Consider the following 12,252-nt stretch of genomic DNA (forward strand, 5'->3'; position numbering starts at 1 on the left):
GATAGAGATACTTATGTAATTCATTGGTAGGAACTTCAGATAAGCGCATGAAGATGCCTTCCCTTCCGTCTCTCTGCTTTCCTACTGTCTTCATCCAGTCCTTCTTACTCCTTTCCATGGCAAGCTTAAGCAAGGGTTTCACCGTTGTCAGTGGCTACCTCCCATCCTCTCAGTGAAAGCGATTGCATATGCTCTGTCACAGCATAGCGGAATTCATCTGTCGGTTCTCAATCAGGCCGGAATAGAATCCAGTGATTCTTTTGCGTCTGTCACTAACGCCCCGCCTTCAGGAGTTTGAAGCACGTCACAGTCATTCAATCATTGAATCCTACTCAGAATACCACAGACAAGGTTAGACCTTCCGGATTCTCTTGAATGCTGCCATCAGTTCTCGCCTATACCACGAAGACTCTGATCTCACGGAATGGTTGGCTCGTTTGTCAGACGAGCACTCGGTTGTCAGGCGATCAACCATGCATCGTGCAATCAGGAATCCAAGAGATATTCACTAGAGCCTTGATCGCTTGTAGAACAAGAGTGGTTGTCAGTCACCTTGTTCTTGGGTGAGAATGATGATGAGTGTCACGGATCATCACATTCATCAAGTTGAAGAACAAGTGATATCTTAGAACAAGAACAAGCGGAATTGAATGGAAGAACAATAGTAATTGCATTAATACTCGAGGTACAGCAGAGCTCCACACCTTAATCTATGGTGTGTAGAAACTCCACCGTTGAAAATACATAAGCATAAGGTCTATGCATGGCCGAATGGCCAGCCTCCCAATGATCTAAGAACTAGACGTCCAAAGATGATCAAAGGATCTCAAAACAATCCAAAGATTTCTAATACAATAGTCAAAGGTCCTACTTATAGAAAAACTAGTAGCCTAAGGTGTACAGACACGAGTAAATGACATAAAAATCCACTTCCGGGCCCACTTGGTGTGTGCTTGGGCTGAGCAATGAAGCATTTTTCGTGCAGAGACTCTTCTTGGAGTTAAACGCCAGCTTTAGTGCCAGTTTGGGCGTTTAACTCCCATTTGGGTGCCAGTTCCAGCGTTTAACGCTGGGATTCCTGAGGGTAACTTTGAACACCGGTTTGGGCCATCAAATCTTGGGCAAAGTATGGACTATCATATATTGCTGGAAAGCCCAGGATGTCTACTTTCCAACGCCGTTGAGAGCGCGCCAATTGGGCTTCTGTAGCTCCAGAAAATCCACTTCGAGTGCAGGGAGGTCAGAATCCAACAGCATCTGCAGACCTTTTTGGTCTCTGAATCAGATTTTTGCTCAGGTCCCTCAATTTCAGCCAGAAAATACCTGAAATCACAAAAAAACACACAAACTCATAGTAAAGTCCAGAAAAGTGAATTTTAACTAAAAACTAATAAAAATATACTAAAAACTAACTATATCATACCAAAAACATACTAAAAACAATGCCAAAAAGTGTATAAATTATCCGCTCATCAATAACTTCATGAATTTCTACTTTCTCTCCAATCATGATGCTATGGATCATGATGGCCCGATCCACAGTAACTTTGGATCGGTTGCTAGTAGGGATGATGGAGCGTTGGATGAATTCCAACCATCCTCTAGCCACAGGCTTGAGGTCCAGTCTTCTTAGTTGAACTGGCTTGCCTTTGGAGTTTCTTTTCCATTGAGCTCCTTCCACACATATGTCCATAAGGACTTGGTCCAACTTTTGATTAAAGTTGACCCTTCTAGTGTAGGGGCGTGCATCTCCTTGCATCATGGGCAAGTTGAATGCCAACCTCACATTTTCCAGTCTAAAATCTAAGTATTTCCCCCGAACCATTGTAAGATAATTCTTTGGGTTCGGGTTCTTACTTTGATCATGGTTCCTAGTGATCAATGCATTGACATAGAACTCTTGAACCATTAAGATTCCGACTTGTTGGATGGGGTTGGTTAGAACTTCCCAACCTCTTCTTTGGATCTCATGTTGGATCTCCGGATACTCATTTTTCTTGAGCTTGAAAGGGACCTCGGGGATCACCTTCTTCTTGGCCACAACATCATAGAAGTGGTCTTGATGGGCTTTAGAGATGAATCTTTCCATCTCCTATGACTCAGAGGTGGAAGCTTTTGTCTTCCCTTTCACTTTTCTAGAGGTTTCTCCGGCCTTAGGTGCCATTAATGGTAATGGAAAAACAAAAAGCTTATGCTTTTACCACACCAAACTTAAAATATTGCTCGCCCTCGAGCAAGAGAAGAAAGAAAAGAAGAAGAAGAAGAGAAAATATGGAGGAGAGTAGGGGAGGTGTATTTGGCAAAGGTGTAGAAGAGGGGGTTGTGTTGTGTGAAAATTAAGGAGAATGGATGGGTTGTTATAGGGAGAGGAGAGGGAGTAGGTTCGGCCATTTAGGGTGGGTTTGGGTGGGAAAGAAATTTGAATTTTGAAGGTAGGTGGGGTTTATGGGGAAGAGTGGATGGATGTGAGTGGTGAAGGCGTAATTGGGAAGAGAGATTGAGGTGATTGGTGAAGGGTTTTAGGGAAGAGTGTTTATTGGAAAGAGAGGATGAATGTTGAGAAGAGGGGAGAATATGGTAGGTGGGGATCTTGTAGGGTCCACAGATCCTGAGATGATCTTGTGGAGTCCACAGATCCTGAGGTGTCAAGGATTTACATCCCTGCGCCAATTAGGCATGTAAAATGCCTTTGCATGCAATTCTGGTGTTTCAATGCCGAAGTGATGCATGTTCTGGGCATTCAACGCCCATGTGCAGCATGTTTCTAGCGTTGAACGCCAGTTCCAAGCTTATTTTGGGCGTTCAGCGCCAGCTCTCCTCAGGGTGCATTCCTGGCATTTGAACGCTAGAGTGTTGCTTGTTTCTGGTGTTCAACGCCAGATCCATGCTCTGTTCTAGCGTTGAACACCAGCCAGATGCTCCTTACTGGCGTTTAAACGCCAGTAAGTCTTTCCTCCAGGGTGTGATTTTTCTTTTGCTGTTTTTGATTCTGTTTTTAATTTTTGTATTTATTTTGTGACACCACATGATCATGAACCTAATAAAACATAAAAGAACAATAAAATAAAAAATAAAATTAGATAAATAAAAATTGGGTTGCCTCCCAATAATCGATTCTTTAATGTCAATAGCTTGACAGTGGGCTCTCATGGAGCCACACAGGTGATCAGGTCAATGTTGTAAACTCCCAACACCAAACTTAGAGTTTGGATATGGGGTTTTAACACCAAACTTAGAGTTTGGCTGTTGCCTTCCAACATCAAACTTAGAGTTTGACTGTGGGGGCTCTGTTTGACTCTGTACTGAGAGAAGCTTTTCATGCTTTCTCTCTATTGTTACAGAGGGATGGCCGTGTTCCTTAAACACAAGGTCGTCCCCATTCAATTGAAGGACTAATTCTCCTCTGTTAACATCAATCACTGTTCCTGCTGTGGCTAGGAAAGGTCCTCCAAGGATGATGCATTCATCCTCCTCCTTCCTAGTGTCTAAGATTATGAAATCAGCAGGGATGTAAAGGCCTTTAAACTTTACCAACACGTCCTCTACCAATCCATAAGCTTGTCTTACTGACTTGTCTGCCATTTGTAATGAGAATAAGGCAGGCTGTACCTCAATGATCCCCAGCTTCTCCATTACAGAGAGTGGCATATGATTTATGCTTGACCCCAGGTCACACAGAGCCTTTTCAAAGGTCATGGTGCCTATGGTACAGGGTATTAAGAATTTGCCAGGATCTTGTCTCTTTTGAGGTAAGGTTTGCTGAACCTATGTATCAAGTTCACTAATGAGCAAGGGAGGTTCACCTTCCCAAGTCTCATTACCAAACAATTTGACATTCAGCTTCATGATAGCTCCTAGATATTGAGCAACTTGCTCTCTAGTTACATCTTCATCCTCTTCAGAGGAAGAATAGTCTTCAGAGCTCATGAATGGCAGAAGGAGGTTTAATGGGATCTCTATGGTTTCTATATGAGCCTCAGATTCCCTTAGGTCCTCAATAGGGAACTCCTTCTTGCTTGAGAGACGTCCCATGAGGTCTTCCTCATTAGGATTCACGTCCTCTCCTTCCTCTCTAGGTTCGGCCATATTGATTATATCAATGGCCTTGCACTCTCTTTTTGGATTTTCTTCAGTATTGCTTGGGAGAGTTCTAGGAGAGATTTCAGTGATTTTCTTACTCACCTGGCCCACTTGTGCCTCCAGATTTCTGATGGAGGACCTTGTTTCATTCATGAAACTTAAAGTGGCTTTAGACAGATCAGAGACTAAATTTGCTAAGTTAGAGGTATTCTGTTCATAATTCTCTGTCTGTTGCTGAGAAGATGATGGATAAGGCTTGATATTGCTGAGCCTATTTCTTCTACCATTATTAAAGCCTCGTTGAGGTTTTTGTTGATCCTTCCATGAGAAATTTGGATGATTTCTCCATGATGAATTATAGGTGTTTCCATAAGGTTCACCCATGTAATTTACCTCTGCTATTGCAGGGTTCTCAGGATCATAAGCTTCTTCTTCAAAAGATGCCTCTTTGGTACTGTTGGATGCATTTTGCCATCCATTCAGACTTTGAGAAATCATGTTGACTTGCTGAGTCAACACTTTGTTCTGAGCCAATATGGAATTCAGAGCATCAATTTCAAGAACTCCCTTCCTTTGAGGCGTCCCATTATTCACGGAATTCCTCACAGAAGTGTACATGAACTGGTTATTTGCAACCATGTCAATAAGTTCTTGAGCTTCTGCAGGCGATTTCTTTAGGTGAATGGATCCACCTGCAGAATTGTCCAATGACATCTTAGAGAATTCAGATAGACCATAATATAATATATCTATTATGGTCCATTCTGAAAATATGTCAGAAGGACATCTTTTGGTCATCTGCTTGTATCTTTCCCAAGCTTCATAGAGGGATTCACCATCTTTTTGTTTGAAGGTCTGAACATCCACTCTAAGCTTGCTCAGCTTTTGAGGAGGAAAAAACTTAGCCAAGAAGGCCATGACCAGCATATCCCAGGAGTCCAGACTATCTTTAGGTTGAGAGTCCAACCATGTTCTAGCTCTGTCTCTTACAGCAAAAGGGAAAAGCATGAGCCTGTAGACTTCAGGATCTATTCCATTCGTCTTTACAGTCTCATAGATCTTCAAGAACTCAGTTAAGAACTGGTAAGGATCTTCTGATGGAAGTCCATGAAACTTGCAGTTCTGTTGCATTAGAGCAACTAATTGAGGTTTCAGCTCAAAATTGTTGGCTCCAATGGCAGGAATTGAGATGCTTCTTCCGTCAAACTTGGAAGTAGGTATAGTGTAATCACCAAGCATCCTCCTTGCATTATTGTTGTTGGGTTCGGCTGCCATCTATTTTTCTTGTTCGAAAATTTCGGCAAGGTTGTCTCTGGATTGTTGTAATTTAGCTTCTCTTAGTTTCCTCTTCAGAGTCCTTTCAGGTTCTGGATCAGCTTCAACAAGAATGCCTTTTTCTTTGTTCCTGCTCATATGAAAGAGAAGAGAACAGAAAAAGAAGAGGAATACTCTATGTCACAGTAAAGAGGTTCCTTATTGTTAGTAGAAGAAGAAAGGGAATAAGAGTGAAGAAGAATGAATAGTCTAAATAAAGGATAAAGGTAGAGGCAGTGATTTGAGATGAAGAGAGGTGAAGAGAGGTGTTAGTAAATGAATAAATAAATAGAATAAGATGAGAGAGAGAGAGAGAAATTTTCGAAAATAAATTTTGAAAAGGAGTTAAATGATTTTCGAAAATTAAGATAAGAAATAAAATTAAAATTAAAATTTAAAATAATTAATTAATTAAAAAGAATTTTTGAAAAAGAGGGAGGTATTTTCGAAAATAAAAGAAAGAAAAGTTGTTAGGTGGTTTTAAAAAAAGATAAGAAACAAACAAAAAGTCAAATAGTTAGTTGAAAAAGATTTGAAAATCAAATTTGAAAAGATGAGAAGATAAGAAGTTAGAAAAGATATTTTAAAATCAAATTTTGAAAAAGATATGATATAAAAGATAAGATAAGATAGATTTAATTTTTTAAAATTAAAATTAATTACTTGACTAATAAGAAACTAAAAGATATGATTCTAGAATTTAAAGATTGAACCTTTTTTAACAAGAAAGTAACAAACTTCAAATTTTTGAATCAATCATATTAATTGTTAGCATAATTTTCGAAAATAAAGATAAAATTAAGAAAAAGATTTTTTGAAAAATAATTTAAAAAAATAAATTTCGAAAATCAAATAAAATGAAAAAGATTTGATTTTTGAAAAAGTTTTGAAAATATAAGATTTTTAAAATTTGAAAATTTGACTTGACTTACAAGAAACAACTAATTTTAAAAATTTTTGACTAAGTCAACTCAAATTTTTGAAATTTTGAGAGAAAAAAGGAAACGATACTTTTTTGATTTTTGAATTTTTAATGATGAGAGAGAAAAACACAAATATGACCCAAAACATGAAAATTTTGGATCAAAACCAATGATGCATGCAAAAACACTATGAATGTCAAGATGAACACCAAGAACACTTTGAAGATCATGATGAACATCAAGAACATACTTTTGAAAAATTTTTTATGCAAAGAAAACATGCAAGACACCAAACTTAGAAATCTTTAATGTATGGACACTATGAATGCAAAAATGCATATGAAAAACAATAAAAGACACAAAATAAGAAAACATCAAGATCAAACAAGAAGACTTACCAAGAACAACTTGAAGATCATGAAGAACACCATGAATGCATGAATTTTCGAAAAATAATGCATAAATTTTTAAAAACATGCAATTGACACCAAACTTAAAAATTGACTCAAGACTCAAACAAGAAACACAAAATATTTTTGGTTTTTTATGATTTTATGATTTCTTTTGTATTTTCTTACTAAATTTTTCGAAAACATATTTTGGAAAAAGGAAGTAATGAACTCATAGTCTTCAATCAAAATCCTATGAGTTAGACATGGCTTAATAGCTAGCCAAGCTAAAACATGTTATATGAAACTCTAGGATTCATTCTTGAAAACTCTGAAAATTTTCGAAAACAGGTGAGAAATTTTGAAAAATATTTTTGAAAACTTTTTGAAAAGAAAATAAAAAGAAAATTACCTAATCTAAGCAACAAGATGAACCGTCAGTTGTCCAAACTCGAACAATCCTCGTCAACGGCGCTAAAAATATGGTGCTGTTGCTGGATCAGAAAAACTTGGCACTGTTATTGCACGTAATTGTGATTCAAACAATCCCCGGCAACGGCGCCAAAAACTTGGTGCACGAAATTGTGATCATCAACAATGGCGCCAAAAAAGCTTGGTAGCGCTCTCAAACGTGAATCACACTTAGTCAAAACTCCGCATAACTAACCAACAAGTGCACTGGGTCGTCCAAGTAATACCTTACGTGAGTAAGGGTCGATCCCATGGAGATTGTTGGTATGAAGCAAGCTATGGTCATCTTGTAAATCTCAGTTAGGCGGATAATAAATGTTATGGAGTTTTCGAATAATAAATAAAGCAGAAAATAAAGATAGAGTTACTCATGTAATTCAATGGTGAAAATTTCGGATAAGTGTATGGAGATGAATTGTCCCTGTTGGATCTCTGCTTTCCTACTGCCTTCCCTCAATCCTTCTTAATCCTTTCCATGGTAAGCTGTATGTAGGGCATCACCGTTGTCAATGGCTACATCCCATCCTCTCAGTGAAAATGGTCAAAATGCTCTGTCACAGCACGACTAATCATCTGTCGGTTCTCGATCATGTTGGAATAGAATCCCTTGATTCTTTTGCGTTTGTCATCACGCCCAACAATCGCGAGTTTGAAGCTCGTCACAGTCATTCAATCCGGAATCCTACTCGGAATACCCCAGACAATGTTAGACTTTACGGATTCCCATGAATGCCGCCATCAATTCTAGCTTATACCACAAAGATTCTGTTTAAGGAATCCAAGAGATATGCGCCCGGTCTAAGGTAGAACGGAAGTTGTTGTCAGTCATGCGTTCATAGGTGAGAATGATGGTAAGTGTCACGGATCATCACATTCATCATGTTGAAGTGCAATGAATATCTTAGAATAAGAACAAGCGGAATTGAATAGAAAATGGTAGTAATTGCATTGAAACTTGAGGTACGGCAGAGCTCTACACCCTTAATCTATGGTGTGTAGAAACTCCACCGTTGAAAATACAAAAGTGATGAAGGTTCAGGCATGGCCGAATGGCCAGCCCCCAAACATGGTCAGAAGACCAAATAATACAATCAAAGACCAATCCAAAGACGTCTAATACAAAGGTAAAAAGTTCTATTTATACTAAACTAGCTACTAGAGTTTACAGAAGTAAGTAATTGATTCATAAATCCACTTTCGGGGCCCATTTGGTGTATTTTTGGGCTGAGCTTGATCTTTACACGAGCTGAGGCTTATCTTGGAGTTGAACGCCAAGTTGTAACGTGTTTTTGGTGTTCAACTCTGGTTTGTGACGTGTTTCTGGCGTTTGACTCCAGAATGCATCATAGATCTGGCGTTGAGCGCCAGTTTACGTCGTAAAATCTCGAATAAAGTATGAACTATTATATATTGCTAGAAAACTCTGGATGTCTACTTTCCAATGCCTTAAGAACGCGCCATTTGAAGTTCTGTAGCTCCAGAAAATCTATTTCAAGTGCAGGGAGGTCAGAATCCAACAGCATCAGCAGTCCTTTGTCAGCCTTCTTATTAAAGTTTTGCTCAGGTCTCTCAATTTCAGCCAGAAAATACCTGAAATAACAGAAAAACACAGAAACTCATAGGAAAGTGCATCCCTTGAGGCATTTCCAGGATTTCTTGGTGATTAGCTTCCACATGCGTCTCTTGGGTTCCATGAGTGAGCTCTCTTGTTTGATCCATCCTTTTCTTAGTGATGGGCTTGTCCTCCTCAATGGGGATGTCTCCTTCTATGATAACTCCAGCTGAGTAACATAGATGGCAAATAAGATGAGAAAAAGCTAGCCTTGCCAAAGTAGAGGGCTTATCGGCTATTTTGTAGAATTCAAGTGAGATAACTTCATGAATTTCTACTTCCTCTCCAATCATGATGCTATGGATCATGATGGCCCAATCCACAGTAACTTTGGATCGGTTGCTAGTAGGGATGATGGAACGTTGGATGAATTCCAACCATCCTCTAGCCACAGGCTTGAGGTCCAGTCTTCTTAGTTGAACCGGCTTGCCTTTGGAGTTTCTTTTCCATTGAGCTCCTTCCACACATATGTCCATAAGGACTTGGTCCAACTTTTGATTAAAGTTGACCCTTCTAGTGTAGGGGCGTGCATCTCCTTGCATCATGGGCAAGTTGAATGCCAACCTCACATTTTCCAGACTAAAATCTAAGTATTTCCCCCGAACCATTGTAAGATAATTCTTTGGGTTCGGGTTCTTACTTTTTGATCATGGTTCCTAGTGATCCATGCATTGACATAGAACTCTTGAACCATTAAGATTTCGACTTGTTGGATGGGGTTGGTTAGAACTTCCCAACCTCTTCTTTGGATCTCATGTCGGATCTCCGAATACTCATTTTTCTTGAGCTTGAAAGGGACCTCGGGGATCACCTTCTTCTTGGCCACAACATCATAGAAGTGGTCTTGATGGGCTTTGGAGATGAATCTTTCCATCTCCCATGACTCGGAGGTGGAAGCTTTTGTCTTCCCTTTCCCTTTTCTAGAGGTTTCTCCGGCCTTAGGTGCCATTAATGGTAATGGAAAAACAAAAAGCTTATGCTTTTACCACACCAAATTAAAATATTGCTCGCCCTCAAGCAAGAGAAGAAAGAAAAGAAGAAGAAGAAGAAGAGAAAATATGGAGGAGAGTAGGGGAGGTGTATTTGGCAAAGGTGTAGAAGAGGGGGTTGTGTTGTGTGAAAATTAAGGAGAATGGAGGGGTTGTTATAGGGAGAGGAGAGGGAGTAGGTTCGGCCATTTAGGGTGGGTTTGGGTGAGAAAGAAATTTGAATTTTGAAGGTAGGTGGGGTTTATGGGGAAGAGTGGATGGATGTGAGTGGTGAAGGGGTAATTGGGAAGAGAGATTGAGGTGATTGGTGAAGGGTTTTGGGGAAGAGTGTTTATTGGAAAGAGAGGATGAATGTTGAGAAGAGGGGAGAATATGGTAGGTGGGGATCCTGTGGGGTCCACAGATCCTGAGATGATCCTGTGGGGTCCACAGATCCTGAGGTGTCAAGGATTTACATCCCTGTGCCAATTAGGCATGTAAAATGCCTTTGCATGCAATTCTGGTGTTTCAACGCCGAAGTGATGCATGTTCTGGGAGTTCAACGCCCATGTGCAGCATGTTTCTGGTGTTGAACGCCAGTTCCATGCTTGTTTCTGGCGTTCAGTGCCAGCTCTCCTCAGGGTGCATTCCTGGCGTTTGAACGCCAGAGTGTTGCTTGTTTTTGGCGTTCAACGCCAGGTCCATGCTCTATTCTAGCGTTGAACGCCAGCCAGATGCTCGTTACTGGCGTTTAAACGCCAGTAAGTCCTTCCTCCAGGGTGTGATTTTTCTTCTGCTGTTTTTGATTCTGTTTTTAATTTTTGTATTTATTTTGTGACTCCACATGACCATGAACCTAATTAAACATAAAAGAACAATAAAATAAAAAATAAAATTAGATAAATAAAAATTGGGTTGCCTCCCAATAATCGCTTCTTTAATGTCAATAGCTTGACAGTAGGCTCTCATGGAGCCACACAGGTGATCAGTTCATTGTTGTAGATGGTGGACGAAATTGTGATCCTCAAAGTTGGTCTCTTTGTATTTGTATGAAATCAAAAATACCCCAAAGAGATCATGGTGTGATAAATTGGGATCTTAATAATCCCTGGTGTGATCATAACTCCGTTCAACTTAACTAGCAAGTGTACTGGGTCATCCAAGTAATATGGGGAACTCCTTTTTGCTTGAGAGACGTCCCATGAGGTCTTCCTCATTAGGATTCACGTCCTCTCCTTCCTCTCTAGGTTCAGCCATATTGATTATATCAATGGCCTTGCACTCTCTTTTTGGATTTTCTTCAGTATTGCTTGGGAGAGTACTAGGAGGGATTTCAGTGATTTTCTTACTCACCTGGCCACTTGTGCCTTAAGATTTCTGATGAACTACCTTGTTTCATTCATGAAACTTAAAGTGGCTTTAGACAGATCAGAGACTAAATTTGCTAAGTTAGAGGTATTCTGTTCATAATTCTCTGTCTGTTGCTGAGAAGATGATGGATAAGGCTTGATATTGCTGAGCCTATTTCTTCCACCATTATTAAAGCCTTGTTGAGGTTTTTGTTGATCCTTCCATGAGAAATTTGGATGATTTCTCCATGATGAATTATAGGTGTTTTCATAAGGTTCACCCATGTAATTTACCTCTGCTATTGCAGGGTTCTCAGGATCATAAGCTTCTTCTTCAGAAGATGCCTCTTTAGTACTGTTGGATGCATTTTGCCATCCATTCAGACTTTGAGAAATCATGTTGACTTGCTGAGTCAACACTTTGTTCTGAGCCAATATGGAATTCAGAGCATCAATTTCAAGAACTCCCTTCCTTTGAGGCGTCCCATTATTCACGGAATTTCTCACAGAAGTGTACATGAACTGGTTATTTGCAACCATGTCAATAAGTTATTGAGCTTCTGCAGGCATTTTCTTTAGGTGAATGGATCCACCTGCAGAATGGTCCAATGACATCTTAGAGAACTCAGATAGACCATAATATAATATATCTATCATGGTCCATTCTGAAAATATGTCAGAAGGACATCTTTTGGTCATCTGCTTGTATCTTTCCCAAGCTTCATAGAGGGATTCACCATCTTTTTGTTTGAAGGTCTGAACATCCACTCTAAGCTTGCTCAGCTTTTGAGGAGGAAAGAACTTAGCCAAGAAGGCCGTGACCAGCTTATCCTAGGAGTCCAGACTATCTTTAGGTTGAGAGTCCAACCATGTTCTAGCTCTGTCTCTTACAGCAAAAGGGAAAAGCATGAGCCTGTAGACTTCAGCAAAAGTCCATAAATGTGAATTTAGCATAAAAACTAATGAAAACATCCCTAAAAGTAGCTAGATCCTACTAAAAACTACCTAAAAACAATGCCAAAAAGCGTATAAATTATCCGCTCATCAGCGTGCGCATGCACACTTCTTAATCCCCTCTCTGTTCAAAGTGTTCGCACACCTTGTGCAAGCGCACACCTCCCCTGTTTCACCTAGTGTGCGTACGCA

At 39.7% G+C, this 12,252-nt stretch overlaps 2 non-coding genes across 2 annotated transcripts; both read left to right on the top strand.

The window, feature by feature from the left end:
- Positions 1-4,852: 4,852 nt before the first annotated feature.
- On the top strand, positions 4,853-4,956 carry LOC112699922 (small nucleolar RNA R71). The gene has a single exon (XR_003152853.1). It is a non-coding gene; the product is annotated as a small nucleolar RNA R71 (small nucleolar RNA).
- A 6,823-nt stretch (positions 4,957-11,779) lies between these two features.
- Positions 11,780-11,883, top strand: LOC112699923 (small nucleolar RNA R71). The gene has a single exon (XR_003152854.1). It is a non-coding gene; the product is annotated as a small nucleolar RNA R71 (small nucleolar RNA).
- The last annotated feature ends 369 nt before the right edge of the window (positions 11,884-12,252 follow it).

Source organism: Arachis hypogaea, chromosome 6, assembly GCF_003086295.3.
Source record: "Arachis hypogaea cultivar Tifrunner chromosome 6, arahy.Tifrunner.gnm2.J5K5, whole genome shotgun sequence".
Classification (NCBI taxonomy): Eukaryota; Viridiplantae; Streptophyta; class Magnoliopsida; order Fabales; family Fabaceae; genus Arachis; species Arachis hypogaea.